Below are 18,986 nucleotides of genomic sequence, written 5' to 3'. Positions count from 1 at the left end.
GGCACGGGGCGGGGGGAGGCGAGCCCCGCGGAGCCCCCGGCGGCGGAGGCGCGCTGCTCCGCACCGCGCGGTGTTGGGTTTCAGCGCTCTCTGCTGTGATTACATCAGCTAACGCGGCCCCGGGGCGGGACGGCCCCGACCCCGGCTCGGCCACGCGCGGCTCCGGGAGCAGATCTGCCCCCGCAGTAGCGGGATGGAGTGGGGAGCGGCGTGGCGGCCCCAGGTGTGGGGCTGGGGGCGGGGGGAACGCGGACAGGTAGTGCCTCGGCGCGGGGCGGCTGGGAGCCCCGGCTGCGGGCTGCGTTATACCGCGGGGATGGAGCGATGAAAAGGGGCTAAGCGTGCTGGAGGGTTTTGCATCTCGAGTGTAAGTGGTGGCGTCTAACAAGGCTCTCTCTGGAAAACGTTTGAAGAGCAGATGTAATTCGGTAGCACTGCAGTGCCAAAAGAAATGTGACACCCTTGTCCGTCTCTTCCTAAAGGGATAGAAGTCTTTTTTAACCTCAGTCGGCAGTTCTCCTCCCCTGTCCCAGTAACAGGCTGGTATAACTTTCTCCCGTAAGACATCTCTGTGAAAGCTGTCTCCCGTATCACACAAAGCAGTGTTGAACATTACAAGAGACTGCGGTGTACGCCGTGCTGCAAACCCACGGTCAAAGCTGGCAGCCTCACTTAGCAAAACTTCCATTGACATAAGCAGAAATTTTATGCGAGTTAGGAGTGCGGTATTTGGTTCTTGCTGGGTGGTATTTCACAAATATCTCATGTCAGACTGCAGCAAAGACCTTCAAGTCATAGATGTGACAGTGGCAGGAAATAAGGCTACATGTTCATGAAACAAGAGAATTGCTGAAGCGCAGAGGAAGGCTGCATGAGACAAGGATTTTATATTGCTGTCAGTGAGGATGCTCCACTCAGCTGAAAGGGCCCCTTTGGTGTTGCTCAGGTATATGGGAACAGGCATAGAGATGGAAAACCAACGGCAAATCCAGACCTGCAAACGTTCTTGGGTATAACAGAATACAGTTACAGGAGGAAAAGCATCCTTTGAGAACCCACCCTGCTGTTGTACTGTTTCATTTCAAGTTCAAATTCATTTTCTGAATCTTGAACATCCAGAATCTATGTAGTTTCAGTGAGTGCCATGGGATTTCCTTTTACTTTTTGAAAGCTGAAGGAAAAAGAACTGACAACATTGTGTCTTCCTGTCTACATACCCTGCATAAAAATTAATGATGGCAGAACATGAAAACATATTTGTTCACTGAAGAGAACTTCATACCTGTCCAGGGAGGTATTAGACACTACTGCAATGAAGTCTTTGTCAGCATTTTGTTCTGCTTTAGACCACACCCTAATGGCTTCCAACAACTTCAGTGCAGTATTTTATTTACTTCTTATTAGAGTTAAGATGGCTAAAATGTATATATTACAGGTAGGTTTTGGAACAGGTTGGTGCCACTCCATTAAATCTACCAATCGCTTAAATGGCACGTCACATATGCAGTAGGTACATAAGGTGACTTCTTAACCCTCCAGCATCTGCAGTAGGGTTGTTATGTTGAGAATACTGCAGCAAGAGTGACCCTGCTTGAATCCTGCCCTTGTTTCAGTGCACACTGAAGAGCTGTCCAGCAGCATGTGATGAGGTGGGGTGGGGACATCATGTGTTGAGGTCACTCTTTAGAGCCCCCAAAGCTGCCAAGAGAAGCAATGAGCAGTATCTAATGCAGACAGAGAAAGTAAATCAAAATGCACAGGGAAATTGAATGGCTTGCATGAGGTCAGGCCACAAGTGTGCGGCACTGCTGGAAATAGCCCAGAGGTCCCCACCTGGTAGCCCATCACCTTATGTGTTAGACTTGCCAGGTCTCTTCTAAGCTTCATGCCAAAAGTCAGCATCAGTCTTAATGTTACACTTGCTTCTTCCAAGGGTTCTTATAGTCTGATACACAAAACCTGACATGTTTAAAACTATCAGATTACTTGTGTTTATTTCCAGAGCTAAATATAGTCATCTGTGTACTTACAGACTCTGAAAGACACATTCAAGCTCCAAATGTGCTAGCTCTCATTGCAACACAGTGATGCTGGAGTTTCATTTCCTATTGTAAATATCCCGAGATCCCATGTTTGCTCTCTTGTGCTTGACTAGAGCCTATCTCTGATTTCTCTCCCCAGGCACACACAGGGACTACTGAAATACAAATGAGTTCTTTCAAGACACCACTTCTGGCCCTTCTGACATGATTGCAAGCTCTTATTTTTATTTTCTCATTTTTCATAAGTTTTTTCCTCCCTTCATGAACTAACTTGTTCATCTGTCACTCCAGACTATGGCTGCTGAGTTCCAGCCCTGCTGCAAGGCACATAGCAGGAGCTGCTTTGAGGTGGTGGAAGTGGTGAGGAAAGCAGTTCCCAGATGGGGCTCTCCTTCCAGGATAAGTACAGAAGAGAGCAATGGTACATATATCTCCGGAGCCTAAAAATACAGAGGAAAAAAAGAGTAAGAATTTGAAGTAAAATGTGTGAAATGGGAATGTATATGCTCCATGTTGGAATATAAGCCTTATCCCACTGCAGGCAGTAGGAACTTTACCTTTGACTTCGGCCGGAGCAGAACAGGACCCATGTGAGTTTCCTGATCCAGTCCCAGAATCAAGATATTCTGGCAGAAGATCCTCGCTGCTATTGAGTTCCCTTTGGCAAACTGTTTTCCCTGCACACCACAATATATGGTGTTAGGCTATGTACCAAAACTGCTGGAACCTAGTTCAGCAAAATATTTATTTAGATTTCTCTCTGTGGCAGCCAAAAAAATGTTTAACACATTACTCTGGTTAAAGAAAGTTACCAAGCTATCAAATGTGATTAAGAAATACAAGAAATGGAAAGGATTACAGCACGTCTTTGAGAACAACTGGCTACAATCAGAGGGTCTCCAACTCTGAAACCATCAGTTTTTGCAGGATGTGAAAGAAATTGTAATGGCCAGTGTCTGCCTTCAGACTCTAGATAGGCCCATCATTTCCTCATAGAAAGAGTTAGGGAGAAGTAACGTTTTCCAGTTTTGAGTATGCCAAAAATCTGAAAGTGACTGAAGTATGACTCTTGATGATTTTTTAGATGAGTTCTGTCCCTTTTAGTTTTTTACTAGCAAGCTAGAGAAATAATATAAATGTACGCTTTAAGGAAGTCATAATGGAAAGAGTTTTTCTACCTTACAAGACCAACACACAAAAGCCTGTGAGCGGAAGGGGCTGAGAGAGCTGAAGAGATGCTCTGAGTTGAGAGGACCGTACTTCAGACATCCTGGCATACAGAGGGAAAAGTAAAAAAGGAAAAAAGCACGCAATAGTCAGAGTGACAAAACTGCCAAGCCACAAATGACCAGATAGACCAGTAAGATTCCTTAAGATACTTAGTTAAAGCAAACAAGGGAACATGTCCAGCCAGGAGCGAGGAACAGAAGAGAGCCTCAGTGAACCACAAGACAGAGTAAAGGCTCCAGACCACAGGGCTCCAGCAACTCTGGCTGAGAAAGCAGCCTCACCAAAGCCAAGATGCTTGCAACTGCTTACGAGACCTGATAGCATCCATTTTAATAAGTCACAGCTATAGAAGACATCTACCACAAAACAGAACTGGAGAAAACTGAAATGCACAACTGAAGCGAACTGCTCCAAAGGAGCAACCCCACACCCAGCATGTAAAGCTGTGCTGCCTTGTTCCATTGATGGCATGGCATACACCACACCAAGAGTGCAGAGAAACCTAGCCAAACACACAAGGAAATATTAAATGAAGAGAGAAGCCTGAGAAGTGGTTATTAGGAAAGTAATACGTGAATGGAAAATACGATAGGAAGAACGAGTACAACGTGGGAACTATGGGAATGGCCCACCAGATGAGGAGACTCCAGTTACCAAATAGGCAAAACTGCCAAGAGTAACGCAGTAAATTTCCATCTTAACAGCAGTTAGTGAAAGAAAAAACAGAGTTAGAGAAAATTCACTTATTTTCAATTTTAGTTAATCTTTATCCCATCATTGGTGGAGTGTTTTGCAGTCTGGGCAGGAAGCAGAGACACCCACTCCTACAGGCAGAAAGATGCATTTGACATGAGGCATTTTCTGGGATACTCATTGAACTGAAAATCCCCTTCACAGGTGAAGTCCACAAATATGACTAGAAGTCTGCGTGCCCAGGACCATATCACAGCCTATACAGGTGTGTGCTCAGAGAGGGACAGAGAAAAAGACAGGCCTCAGCAGGCACATATAACCACAGGGGTACAGGCTGCAACCTCTTGTCACAGCGTGGTCCCCTGCACCACAGCATTTCCCCAGCAGGTCTCCAGAAGCCTCCTTCTCATGGAAGAGCTTTTTCCAAAGGGTCCCAGTACTCTGCCACTGTAAAAACCTGTTCTGACTCTGTTTAAAAAGGGAGGTAAAAGTCTATTTCTGTAAAACATGGAAAGGTCTGATTGTCTTATGTGAAACAATGCTCCTTTGTGCCACCCAGGGACACATGGCATTCTTGGTTGTGCTCACTATCACCTTCCTGCATAAGAGGAAGGGGCCAAAACCCAGCATCTTGTAGGACTTCTTTCTGTAGGACAAAATCTGCAGGCATTTCCCTGAAAACACCTCTCTGTAAAGTAATAAAAACGAAGCTCATTTTAGAGAGTGCCCACGTTGATAGGATGCTCACAGCCTGCTTGCAAAGTCTCAGCAGCACTAAAAACTACTCACACATCTGGAAGAATCAGCACAGTCATCCAAGAAGTATCTTGCTCCTGAGCCACAAAGAGCTGCGCACGAGGCCAGTCGTCTTTCAAATCCATTCCCACTCTTTTCTCAGCAACTGGGGCAGATGCTTCATTCCTTAGTTTGTTAGTCCTAGGAAGGTCTTTCTTGTTCATCTTTGCTTCCAGCCTTTCAGGCAGGTTTTCACAGCAGCATTCTACAAACAGATAAATGTATTTCCAGATATTCTTTCTGCAGTACTTATTGTTTTGGTTCAGATTCTGCAGAATTAGCTTCTGGCAACAGCAGGGGGAAGTTGCAGAATCATAGAATTGTTAAGATTGGAAAGAACAACAAGATCATCCAGTCCAACCATCAATCCATACCTGTGACCACTGTAGACCATGTCGTTCAGTGCGACATCTACCCTTTGCTTGAAAACCTCCAGGGATGGCAACTCCACCAACTCCCAGGGCAGCCTGTTCCAACACCTCACTAAGGGAAGATTCACTCCTGCACTTTCTCACCTGATAACAGGTAAAGTACTGACGATCAGTGGCTAAAACTACATTAAATCTCCACCTTGGAGTAAGGAGACTTGTTCTCACATTAAAAATCTTATCAACATTTTCTCCCATTGCACTAGTATTTCTAGTATTTCCTCCAACTTTGCACAAATTGTCTTCCATGTTTAAGTATCCCGAGTCTCTTACCAAATAGCATACCTAAATCAAGAAAACAATAGAGCAATTTAAACTTGACAATATTTGTTGATGATTTTCATTAAAAAAATTTCTAGACTCTGGAGATATTAACATTATTGATAGAAATTGCATTATTTCCCGCTTCATTTTTCCCTGGATGTAATCAAACTTTTCCAGTGCTCTTTAGCTCCCAAAGAAGAAGCTGTGACTTATTTGTTTTCTTGGAACCTCTGGATCAAAGAAGCAACCCAAAACTATTTTCTAGTAGGACTTGGTACTTTTGCATCATGGACACTCAATTTCCAAATTAAGAATTCTAAATGAGGCGTATACAGTGACAGGAAAAAGTTTCTATACAGAAAGAGAGTAAGTAGACTTCTTTTTCTGAAAATACCAGACAGCTGAATATGTGGTATCCCAGACCAAAATACACTGGCACCAACTTCAGTGCTGATATTTTTATAGTAATAGCGCAATTAATTTTTGTAAATCCTTTGCAGCTGTACCACCAATATAGCATAGTATTTTTAATAGGGTATTTTCATTACCTTATTTTTAGTGATGAAGGTTTTAACCCTGTCCTTCAGTTGTTTACAACTGATTAGATGTGTGAGCAAGAACTTCTGTTGCAGGAAGGCAAAGGAGTAGGTCCTTGCAGGCATAGCGTGATTTCAGAGCAACTCATCCCCTCTTGCCCATCCCCAGCCAAGTCACAATGTTGACCTGTCTCAGAGTGGAGCTGACCCAGACGATAAGCCCTGATAAAAATAACAAAAAAGAGTAGAGAGAAGAGATGGATACATCTGAAAGATGAGACTTTCTGCTTGGATCAAACAAATTCATTAGGCCAGATGTGCCTAGATTATTCTTATTGGAGGGCAATAAAAATCTCATGGTTGTTGAATTACGCAGTGTTGGCTTAGAAATCATCAAAACACTTGAACAAGAGATGATGCAAGTAACTATACCCTGTTGACCCAAATATACACAGAGGTTTTAATGAACATCTTTACAGTTGAGAAGTCCAAACCTCGTAAGTCAAAGCACCAGCACTAACTTTTGTCTGCAGCATTGCATTGTGAGCACTGAAGTCCTTGCAGGATCATGGGTGATTTTTAACGGGGCTCCAGCTTCTCCTGGTACTCAGGTTCCTCTTGAGATGAGTCAGCATCGTACCCTGCATCTTCCAGGGAGCACGCAGGGAAAAGCTGCAAAGTCTCACCTGGGCAAAAGGGAGCTGCTGCGTTTTCAAAGGCTCACAATTTACCTGAATTCTAGTGGAAAGGCAAGACACAGACTGGCACAACAATCCACTTCACAGGCAGACTTTAGGTGTTTTCTCAGACACAAGTGATGCCAAACCTTAACTTATCTCCATTTTCAAACATAGGCACAACAATATGATTTTAATCTCCCTTTAGATACTGATAGGGCAGTACAAAGCTTTCTGAAGCCATCCAGCTGAGACACATTCATAGTCCAAAATGTAGACCTCCCTAAAGCCAATAAGAGGAAAAAAATCCATTAGAATTCTGTAGTTTGTTCTTCTCTTATTTTATGGTTTGGGGAGTGCTTTTTTTTCCCTTAAGTATTTAGGGCATTAGAATGTGCTTACAAAAAAAAAAAAAAAAAGACATTTATGATTATCAGATGTTTAACTTCAGTTTCCCAACACATGTAAGCTAACTGCATACTTACGTGCTTTCCAAATCGAAGTATTCTCCCTTAATAGCTAACTTGCAATGATTTCAAAGTTACATATGTAATACAACAGCACTCTTATTTGCCTGCTGGAGAAACAGAACAAAATGTGTTTTCATACATTTTTAATACATTTAATACATTTTAATTTTAATACATTTTTTCAAAAATATTTTATTCCTTCACAACAAATTGTAACTCTTATCTTGGAATGTATTTTTGTAGCTGAAATGCACATTAAGAAGTTAAACAAATATCCTCATATTTTCAGATAATTTGCATTACTCTTGAAGTAACATTTGGAAAATTATTTCCCTAAGCCTAATACTCTCTATAAATTAGGGGCTGTTTTTTTCAGTGGTGGTGGGAAGAGGGGGTCCCCAGTTCGCTGGAGCAACATGAGGTTGATTATAAGCAGACTTCTGGTGAAAGCTTGGGCAGGCCCTCTGGAGCATTCCCCAGTCTTAGAACACTGCTCCTCTGGGGCAGACTCCAGAGGGCAAGAAAAAGGGGCTAAACTTTAAAGAAATAAAATCTTCTCTCCAAATCCAACCAGATATTTCAGTGACATGATCAGATCCTTCATTTTTGGCAGCGTCTCCTCCTTCAGGTCCAGTTTACCTTAGCAAAATCCCAGTAACTGTCAAATACAGGTGTGGATTTCATGGAAGAAGTCCAGGTTCCAGAAACTTGGTTGAAGGGAGGGTAAGTACTTCATATGTGCCTCTGACAGACAGCTACAACCTGATGCCTTCACTCAGCTCCATTTCCCATGCTTTGGAGAATGGAATAGATTTCAGAGGCCTTTGGTTTAAAATACTTATTGATAGGAAACATCCTCCCAATCTTCGTACGTGCTGTTTGGAAGCGGAGTGTACTAGCAATAGCCAGGCAAGCGTGTCCTTCTCTAGTCCTGCATGTAGGGCACAACTGTTAATCCACACAGATGAAGGCACGCATCTGTTAGGAAAAAGATCGGCTTAGTATCTTGATGATACTTTTGAGGAAGTCCTGGCACTGGAAACTGACTGCTGCCAGACCATCACCAAGTAGTGGGAAGAATCCTAAAGGCACCAGAACTACTTCTGCACTATGTGAACTTGTGTGCTAAAGTCAATCTGCATGGCAGTCAGACAGGAAAAAAAAAACCCAGATCTTCATTCTGCATTGCAGCAGGTAACACATCATTTCAAGTGTGTAAATAACTAACACATAATAATCAGAGAAATATTTGCTAACAAAGCCAGTCACTTCCTTGTTGACACTATGTGATTTATTTCCCATTCTTTTCTATGGCTCTCTCATTCAACTGCTTCACTTATTTGACAGTCTTCCACGAAGAATATGATACAACAGAGTATTTGGAAGCGGGCGTATTTACAAAGTGCATAGTCTGATGTATCCAGAGTAATTAGCTGTAAGCCAAATAATAAAAATGTGGAGAACCTACAAGCAAGCCAGATGACTGAAAACGCAAGATTAATTCAGATGTTGCATGCTGTATGAGTACACGATGAATGCCACTTCATAATGTGAAATCACAAAGCCATGGGCTGCTTTCAGACCTAGTATGTAGTACAGCTGAAACATCAGTCAAGCCAGATACTAATTTAGCTCGTGACTCTAGGAAGGCATTTCTGAAATTTTAGGTACAATGTGCAAGGATGTATTTCCAAGCTCTTTACTGAAAGAAGAGCCTTAAATCTTAGCATTCTTCTGAATTTCTCCACCACTACAAATGTTGCTTTTATTTGTATAAAGAAAAGTAAGCACTGAAAACATACTTCATCCCCACTGTGGAAGCTGTTGGTTAGCAGTGGAAAACCCTGGACGTCCTTGCCCTCTGTTGTTATGTTTTCAAAATTAATGCAGAACTCTGTCCGATCAATGTTTATTTCTGACAGAGTTTTTGGCTGGGAGGTAGCTAATGTCTTTGGCGTGTTTTAAGTAGCATATCAGAATGAATCATTGACTTTGGCAATACTGTATTATATTTCTGTCTCTTGTTTAGAGAAATAATGTGCAGCAAGGGAACCCTTAAGGATTAAGTCTCCACTTTGGAAGACAGTTAAATATACATACACTAAGATAAGGGACTAAAGTGGATTGAACAACAACAGCCCTGAACTTATACTGTGTAAAGGCATTTGTCAATTTTCCTCTCCTAGCCTAGAATACTAACCAGTTCTCCAACCTCATATGTTCCAGGAGAATATAATGCAGCAAGAAAAAAAAAAAACAAAAAAAAAAACCACAATTACGTTCAAACTATTTTCTTTTTCTAAGGGTCCGTATGCATGGAGGGCTACCATGAGCCTGCAGCTTTTTCTGGCCTCATACATAACCTGGCAGCAGGGGAAGCACACTGTGCAGAGGTGTGCCAGAGCGCTTTCTGCATTGGCCCATCCAGAGCTGGAGAAGAGTTGGGTAGTTGGAGGTAGGTGCTGGCTGTGCTGCCAGCCTCTGCCCTGATCAAAGCATGTTAATGAAGCACTGTCACTAACACTGTGGGTCTCTATGGGACGCAATACACACACACAGTTTTGTTTCATCTCATTCAATGTATTCATCTCCTCCAGAGCTGCTCTCCACAGTGACAGCATCAGACAATTGTACTGTGGCAGCCTGGAACTTTGAAACCTTGCAAGTGCCTTTATTTTCTCATTACCATAGTCCTGCAATACAGTTTCTTATCACAATTTCTTCCTTCCCAGTTTACTTTTGTGTAGCTCAAAGTACTGGAAATGCAAAAAGCTTGATGGACGTTGGCACTTGGAATTATGTTGCCTTCTTTAAGGTACTGCTGTCCTTGAGGCTGAAGAGCTGATCATCCCAAACAATACCAGCTGTGTTATGATAGCTTCTTTAGTGCCTGGTTGTTTGAATTGACATTTCTACCACCACACTATTCTCTACAGCATATGCTTGAGCTCACGTATCTGGAAAAAATATTGCTGCAATAAAAAAAAATTGCAATATTTTGCACTCTGATGATCTTCAGGCTCAATTTTAAAACAAAGCCAATAAGTTTACTAACAGGAAGTCATTTAGCTTTCCTGTTTAACTGGATTGTACCTCCTGATCGTGTCCCAAGAATCACCTGAAGCCTCACTCTTGCATTTCATTTCTACTGCACTGATCTCAGACACCACACTATACCCATCTGTTCTTCTCCCTCTGTTTCTGCTATATGAAACCATGAAATCAGACTTGTCAGCATATTGCTTGGTCTTCTGCTTTCATTTACAGTTGAGCTTCCTTTGGTGATCCATAAGGGGAAGCAAGCACACAGAGGTAATTACTGGAGCCAAACAACGCTAGATATCAGAACCTAGTTTAATCCACAGCAATTCATAGAGCTGCATCTAGCATTTACTAGAAAAATACTTTGCTTTCCCAGGATTTAAGAAAAGGCTTGTTGTACGTATATGCTATTGTTAAGAGACTGCTTTAGAGAGGCATTAACTCCAGTGTGAGGTATCATTTTTGGACTAGAAGAGCTTTTAGGATTTTTTTTTTCCAAACCTGTCATGCAATTGAAAAATTATAATAGTATGTTTGCCCCTAACCCTCTGAAAAGTTAGTTTACAGACTCCATAGCTTTATGCAAACAGTTTCAAACACCTTTAAATCTGGAAGATGATATATGCCTTACTTGGAAGTTAGCAATGCCCCATTTATTTAGGAGAGCATTAATCTCTTTATTAAGAAAAAGAGTTTCTCACTCTGAACCTGACACTGTTTGCTTTCTCAAGGAGAATGAAGTATGGGCAATTTGCTTTCAAGACCTTGCAGACAGGGTTGCTTTACAGCTTCCTTTTGTGAAGCTCCAGACACAGATGGTCTTCCCTGCCAGCAGCCTCTGGGCTGAGCTCTGTGTTCACAGCTAAGACCTTTGCCTGTTCCCCACCTGGAATCTGCCACCAAACCTCAGCCATGTTCTCCAGCCACCAGTGCAGCAGCTAGGAGCACAGGGTTGGCTCCCAAGAGATGTCATCAATAGATGTAATCAAGAGCGTATTTCATTAGAAGTACGACATGCTACTCAATCCAGCTGCTTATCACATACATTCAATCAATTCTGCCTTCACTTCAAACTTTTTTGAAGTGGTGACAAAGCAAAGAACTATCTCCCAGAACATTAAATAAAAAACACCAGAAAGCAAGCATAAATTACTTTTCCATTTCATTTCCTGATTCAACAGCATTTTTAAATGAACAAATGCATCTTCTCGATGAGTTTTCCAGCTTTGTTTTAGAAGGGTAATGGAAGAGACTGTAGCTCACACACTAAAAACAAGAGAAATCCGTGTAAGTTTTGACGTGTTTTCTCTTCACTCTAGAGGAGAGTGAACTCTGACTTTCTTGTAGGAAGGTGATTTGAATGGGCTCTGAAAAACGACAGCATGCAGTTGGTGACCTTTGCACAGATTATTTATGGAAAAACTAAAAGGAAGAAAGTATCCATGCAGGTACTACAAATAAGCCAAGAAAATATGGCATGTTTGAGAGAAGAAGAATACAAAGAAAAGATGCTTAACAGACGATAGTCAAGACCAAGCCGCATCTTAACATAATATATTTTGCATGGTCAAACACTGCTCAAATGGCCAAGTACAACTGAAAACTTGTAACAAACACTGTAGTGACAGTACTTTTCACAGCAGGGAAATACAACAGTTTCTACTGTTTGTATTTGAGGGGCTGTGGAGTCCCCCTTTTATCTAGTTCTTGAAATCAGGATAACCAAGATCTCCTTGACTGTTAGAAACATGATCCCTACAAGAATCACATCTGAGCACTCCCACACAGGGAAGGTGGTGGTAGGTCTATGGACCACACATCAGAACAGGTCCATCAGACTCAAACAGCTGGACTCCAACATGCTCCTGTTTCTGCCAGTGTCACCACATTACTTTAGCAGAAAACATCAGTATTCATGCTTCAGATTCCCTTTTGAATTCATGTAGAGCAGCCTCACCATAAAATGAGAATCAACCCCAGATGTCTTTATGCGAAATAGTATATGGGAAAAACACAGCCCTACAAATATAGAAATCTTTCTTCTCTTCATCTATTTTCAAACCTGAAATTTTCCTCAGGCATATAAAGACATATAATTAAGGACATTTTGCTGGATGTAGGGATACAAATATATAGCACTGCTCTAAATTAGGCCATTGAAACCAAAGTGGAGATACAGGCCATTAATCAAGAAAAAACATTTATAGAAGGAAGGGACACTGCATGTCTGCCCACAGATCAAGCCACAGCCTCACACCTGCAATGGATCCCAGCACAGAAGCCCCACATTCTCCCCCTCTCAGAACCAGGAGCCTGCCTTCACCCAGGTGCCTTGGCAAGGGTTGGAAGACAGGAAGAAGTGGCTCTTGCATTGACATAGGGCTAACAGAGCTTATGAGTACTGCTGAAACATCACATCCACAGCTGTATTATAGACAGCAGAGAGATTACTAGCAGCGTCTAGGTTCAACTATGAGACTTGATTTCATGCAGTGGTCTTAGGAGAAAAAGGAGATTACTGTCATATACACTTTTGCTGTGATACATCTAGTTCACATTGCCTTGTTTTGTCACAAGAGTTCTCCAAGCAAAGAATTCTGAAACAGTGAGCAGTTCCTTGGTGCGCAGCAGGGCTATGACCTGCGGCATGGTCCTGCTCAGTGCCCATCTGCCTGCTGAGCCCCAGAGGCATCCAGCATATCTCTGCTTCTTAATGCAAATCCATTGCATGGCAGTCCCTGCATGCAGCTGCAAAAACCATGTGTGCAGCCCTACTTCTATCACCTACAGATCTGGCAAGTATCTGAGAAAGCAGAAATTCTGGATACTTGCCATTTTACTCCTTTACACGGATGACTGAATGTAGGCAGGGCCAGTGGAAAGCAAAACTGAGAGCTTCCAGCAATTTCTTTTACTTAAAAACCAAATTTACAGAGGAGCTCTGTGCAAGTTAACCTACTTTTGCTCCCACCCCAAGAGTAGATCCTCTGGCTGGGCATGGCAGTGGCACCCAGCACTGAACTCACCTCCTCTTCTGCCACGACACATGGCTGAAGGTAATGCTGCACCATCCAGCAACCATGGGGAGAGGTGACAGCAGGCCTGGCTACTTCACGTGAAGCAAGTCACCAGCATGCACTGTTGGCCAAAAAGACCATCTGGATGTAAGCATGTTATGATTCAAGTTGCTTCTCGACAAAGCATCCTTTCTCCTCAATACAACACTCAAGATTGCTCCCTTCCCCTTAGAACTCTTCTGTCTCCAAAGATCACATGCCTCCTTTTCTGTTACCAAAATGATTCTCTCAGGACAAGAAAGCAACGCAGCTGCTATGCCAAAACAGCAGGAATGCTTTGCTACAATAGAATTTCTTGCTGAGTGATGAATTCAAAGGAGAAAGAGGTAAATTCACCCTTGTCCAATTTCCTCTGGTGAGGGGAAAGAGGTTGCTACTTCAGATTCAGCAGTTAGTTTTGCTGACCGGTTCCCCTGCTCTCTCAGGAGACATCCTTCTTGCCAACACAATGGATGCAAATGCTGCCAACACTAAGCAGCGGTGAAAGTTGGTGCTATTTGGTGAGCAGTGCCAGGGATGTTGTACTGTGCCTGGAAGCCAGAGTCTCAGCTCACTTGCTGCAGATACAGAAGGACGAATCTGATCATTCTGCCACCAAATGTTGCCCATTCTGTTGCAATGGCATGAAAGAAAGCCTGGACGGGCCACAGCACTTGTCTGTCTGTCCCTCCATGGCACATGTGACATAAGACACAGATACTCTGTAACACATCATACATACACACACTCAGCAGTTGCTCTTGGAGCAGCTTCTGGTCTAGAAATCCTAATGTTATCCTTAGAGTTAATAGGTGTCATGCAGATGTGATACCAGTTCCTCATTCAAACCTGGCCCATGTGCTAGAGAAATCACACATTTCTAGTTTTAAATGAGTTTACTTTCTGTTGAGAGCTCCAAAAGCTCATTAATGTTTCTTAACAAGCTATCAGAAAAACAATGCCCTTAAATCTCTGAGCTGAAAGCAGAGAGCACAACTTGCAGGATAAAGTTTGTGGTCATATTAGTGGGTAGCACTGCACTGGACAGAATAACGATTCCTGAACACCTCCACAGCCCAATCAGCCCCACATGCCCGTCAGTGTTCTGACATCTCACCTTTAGAGGCAACAGAGGCTTTTCTCAGTACTGTGTAAAATCAAAAGTATTTTAGCTTTTAAAAACAGCTAAGGAAGCCTGTTAATACAGTGGGAACAATTTCTGGTCCCATTAGTCTGAGCAATCCAGCCTAAAAAAAGGTAGCTGAGATGGCTAGACATACCTACGGAGAGCTTTAAATTATCGAAGCTAATTCTTACCATGGTGCAGGCTGAGGCAAAGGTACACAGAATATGACAAATGAGAGCTTATTTCAACAGGCAGAAGTCCAAATGCTTTCCTTATTAGCACAGAGGTAAATCACTCAGAGCTGAAGGTCTTGTGCATGGTGTGACACCACTGATAGTAGCTGTGGAAGCTCGGGGGATGCAGCTGCACGTACACCACCAGAGCAGACAGCAGTTCTTCCCTTGCGTCTGGTGGACATTTGGTACGTGCCAAGAGAGCTAATGTGAAATAAGAAACAATGCTGTGCATGGTGTAGTTTATCTACTGGGCCATCTTTTTTCTTTAACTACGAAAACTGAAGTTTCTATTTGGAGTTCCTTCCACAAGCATCCTACAATTAACAGAGTTGAATAAACAGTACATCCTACAGACACTGACACTGTATAGGTGAAGAAGCATAACACTCAGCTGCTTTCCAAAGTTTTGCAGCAAACCAATGTGTTTTGCTTCCCTTGTTTTACACCAAGGCTACAGGAGAAGCAATATAGTGAAAAACAAACAGAAGAAGGAAACAAAACAGCACAACTCTGTAAATACAGGCTTATGCATTACCACTTCTTTATATTTACACATACAATAACAGCAAGAGTTACATACAGCAGCAGAGCACTGAATAGCAAAGTAACCCTTGAACATCATAGTTGGCCCTGAACAAATCACCAAACACTCACATACAAACTTAGTTAATGAAGGAAACATTAAACAACAGCCAAAACCTCTCCCTCACATAGAGGACTTGCATTGATTCAACAAACTGTCAGAAAATACAGGAAGAAGTACATCCATTTATCCCCAAAAAGAAAAAAAAAAAAAAAAAAGCACCATTCTACAAATAATCAACTTAGTTCAAGCATATCGACCCTAGTAAACACAGTACTCCAGCCACAACGCATAACAACAGCCTTACTTACACATTGCTTCTCCCAGAAGACACCCAAACAGCTGCACAGGGTCCACATTCACCCAGGTGACAAGAGCTAGCTCTGCAGAGGAACACCTCAGCCACCTGACCCCAGCAGCAACAAGAACAGCTTTAGGCCCAAGAAGTATGTAGGGAAAGAAGCTGACTGGGACTGACCGTGACAATCAGAGGCAACAAATATCAGCTGAAGATTTACTCAGGGCCACTGCTGGGGTTGTTTCTTACATAAAGAGCAATAACATCTTTGGGGGCTTATTTGTGCCTGTGTCATTTACATTTTTGCCTGCTTATTGAATAGCAATCCATGTGTGAGGAGGTGGTATGGAATCAAGATCGCAGCACCATCAAATCTGTTAACATGGGGTTAAAACCTTTACTCAAGCTATCGAGTGCACCTGCCTTACCTTTTTGGGAAAAAAAGAAAAGAGATATATTTACCTTTCCTTTGAACTTCTATATCAAGCTGGAAGGGGTTCAGGTGCTCCAGAGTAATTTATTGTAGCTGCTGGGAGATAGGAAATTTGCATACACGTTCCTATTATTAGGAGTAAGCAAAAGGCAGCACAAATTTCACTTCTGCAGAAAGCACATCTATCTTCATGTGAACGTGATTTATGTGGTGAAGCCATCTATCTGTTTACACCTTTTAAAGTAGAATGAACAATTGCTAATAAAGCAGCCATTTAGAAAAAGGGATAACTATTGTTGTGTAAGCAGGTGCTGGTCTGGTTTGCTTCACAGCGAAAATGGCACACTTCAAAGTAGGTTCTGAATTGCATACAATGTTGGGTGTCATCACAGCATCTCCCAGTACGATGTGAGTTATGGCACCGATGGTTTCCTGGGGACTGCAGAAATTAAAAAGTGGATGTGTGTAGGAGAGACTGGGAAGGAGCGCCCCTAGATGCCTTCTCCAGACCCCAGCAGGAGATGGACTGGACATAAGGACAAAGTTCTTTACAATAAGGGTGGTTAGGCACTGGCACAGGTTGCCCAGAGAGAAGGTGGGTGCCCTGTCCTTGGAGGCGTTCAAGGTCAGGCTGAGTGGGGCTCTGAGCACATGATCGAGCTGTAGGTTCTCCTGTTCAGTGCAGGGGAGTTGGACTAGATGTCCTTCAAGGGTCCCTTCCAACTCAAATGATTCTATGATTCTATGTTTTTTATGTTTTTTATGTTTTTTATGTTTTTTATGTTTTTTATGAGGAGATCCCTCAGTGCAAGGCCACCACACTGTGTTCAGAACAACCCAGAACCAGTGCCACACCAGAGAAGCAGGGCCCAAGCTGTTCTCTTGGGCCCTTCAGGCACTAAGAGCCTGTTGGTATCTGTCTGCCGGCCCCCCGCCACTGTGGGTCCACACCTGGGCCCTGTGGTGCCCGGAGATCTACGCAGTGTGTAAGCAACTGCCAGCTACAGACTGATAATATCTAAACACCCACTTTTCACCTCTCTAGGTGAAATGAGTTAAATCCATATGTTTATCTTTTACTTTTCCACGTTCTGCAGCACATAAATACAGACCAGATGTGCACAAGGATGGATAAACCTCTATCAGACAGAAAGAGTGGTGTCAGAGGCTGCCCAGGCACTCTCAGCTGTTCCTGAGGCACAGGCAGGGAGTAAGCAGTCACCTTTCCCTGGGAAGGAGCTGATGGAGTTGGCCTCACCCCCTGGAGAATGTATCAGGTGCACATCAGTAATGAGAGCACAAAAATGCCATGCACAAAATGTTTATTCACAATAAAATAGCTAATAAAGAAAATAATTATCTAAATGTAAGATTAAATTATTCAAAACAGTAAGAGCATCAACAGAAGCTGTTTTGTGTTGTTTGTTAGACAGATGTTGCTAAGTCTGGGTGATCTACAAAAATACCGTGGAAAGAAATTCCCCGAGCTTAGCAATTTTGAGTGAGGATTTTGCTGAAAATTTAGTGTGTTTAGATGTAAGGCACAGTGCATGTAATGATTCTGCTTACTGTAGGATGCACTTAGTTAATCAGAAGTACTCCAGAAACACGACCAGAGTTTCTTTATTTGACCAAGTTCCACTGGGAATTCAAGATAAATCATGTGTAAGATTTGCAGTTAATTGGCAACAGCTTAAATATTTGAGAAAGGTTCCTCTAATGCAATGCACATCCCTAGGAAGCTGTGTTTGACTAATATCTGCAGCTCTATCTTGTGCAAATGTCCTTCTGCCTTCCCAACAGACCCAGAGACAAGGACCCCCACTGTTGGAAGCACCCCAGGTCAGGGCTCAGGCTCGGTGCTTGCTCCTTGTATGCAGGATGTTCAGGTAGCACCACTGCTGAGCAGCCTCTTGCTGCAATGGAATTGCTTTTCTGACATCAAGCCTCCAAACAAAATAAACTCTTTTAGTATAAAAATATTTACTGAAGCATCAGCTTACGCTAGAGACAGCAGAAGATTGCTAAGAAGAAGGTCTAACCCAAGAGGATGTTTAGAATTTAAGATTCACTTAGCTCTTATGGTGTAATTTGTGCCATATGTTCTCCTATTTACAGTTTTCCAAGCAAACCATTTTCTATTAGATGTGGAGCATGAGGAACTTTCCATATAACAGTAACTCTGCACCTTCCCCTATAACACAGCCCTTCATTTTCTATGATAAGTCATCACTGAATAACATGCGCTTTCTATATTCTAACTGGTCTCTGGCAGCAGGGAGAAGCTGCACATCATGAGCCTGATTTACTGCAACCTCATCTGAGGGAAGAGTGCCTATGCAATACAGAACACTGATTTGGTTTTCTGATGACCTTCTGCATCTAACCCTGGAGAAAAATTCTTTGCAGGCGTCTTCCAGCTGTTGGGAGCTTGGGATGCTCTGGGGTGAGTCTTTTAATAGAAAGACCCAAGTCTTGTGTTATTAATCATACTGAGGTCACAGCAGTAGTAGTAAATTAATGAGCACAAATTGTCATAAGTTGTCTGAAGGGGACAAACTGCCAACTACTGCAGAAATGTTTGTGCAGTTCTCCTGTCCGCTCTGAAGGAAACTCTGGCTTCTATCTCCAGCAGTCCTTCAGGCTGCCTGCACAGAACTTGTTGATCAGACATTTCTGCGCAGTCTCAGCCTCACCGCTTTGCAGCCGTTCTAAGTTTCTAGTGCCTCTGCTGAGCAGTGGCTGTGTGTGTGCCACATTTCCTTACGCTCACATAAGGGCCGTGCACACCACTGCTACCCTTTGCATTTTTTTCTGCAAGTTGTCTTTGAAAAGCAGGATGCAGCTGGTCAGAGGGCAGATTTATCAGTAACTTTCCTTGTCTGCTGGCCTGACCATTTGGGAAAATCCTTGCTCTACTAGCAGAAATTTACCCATTACAGAAATTTACCCTCTCATGGCAGAGGGAAACAGTTGTGCTCGCTCCTGCCTGAAGAATATAAAGTTGGCATTTCTCTTCTGCCATGTTTTGCTCCAGCACTTTTCCCCTAATTGCTTGGAGGAGTTTTTCATCCATC

At 42.8% G+C, this 18,986-nt stretch overlaps 1 long non-coding RNA gene across 3 annotated transcripts; it reads right to left on the bottom strand.

Annotated features, from left to right (window-relative positions):
- LOC110402962 lies at positions 7,349–16,475 on the bottom strand. 3 transcript variants are annotated; one of them, XR_002441420.1, is made up of 3 exons: positions 15,490–16,473; positions 13,204–13,315; positions 7,349–8,113 (listed from the first exon to the last, which is right to left on the bottom strand). It is a non-coding gene; the product is annotated as an uncharacterized LOC110402962 (long non-coding RNA). The 3 variants fall into 3 exon arrangements; XR_002441422.1 differs by lacking the exon at positions 7,349–8,113 and adding an exon at positions 9,422–10,107 and having other exon boundaries at positions 15,490–16,475; XR_002441421.1 differs by lacking the exon at positions 7,349–8,113 and adding an exon at positions 9,422–10,092 and having other exon boundaries at positions 15,490–16,474.

This window comes from Numida meleagris, chromosome 7 (assembly GCF_002078875.1).
Source record: "Numida meleagris isolate 19003 breed g44 Domestic line chromosome 7, NumMel1.0, whole genome shotgun sequence".
Lineage (NCBI taxonomy): Eukaryota > Metazoa > Chordata > Aves > Galliformes > Numididae > Numida > Numida meleagris.
The sequence above is the reverse complement of the archived record's forward strand: the minus strand, read 5'-3'. Positions and strand labels throughout refer to the sequence as shown.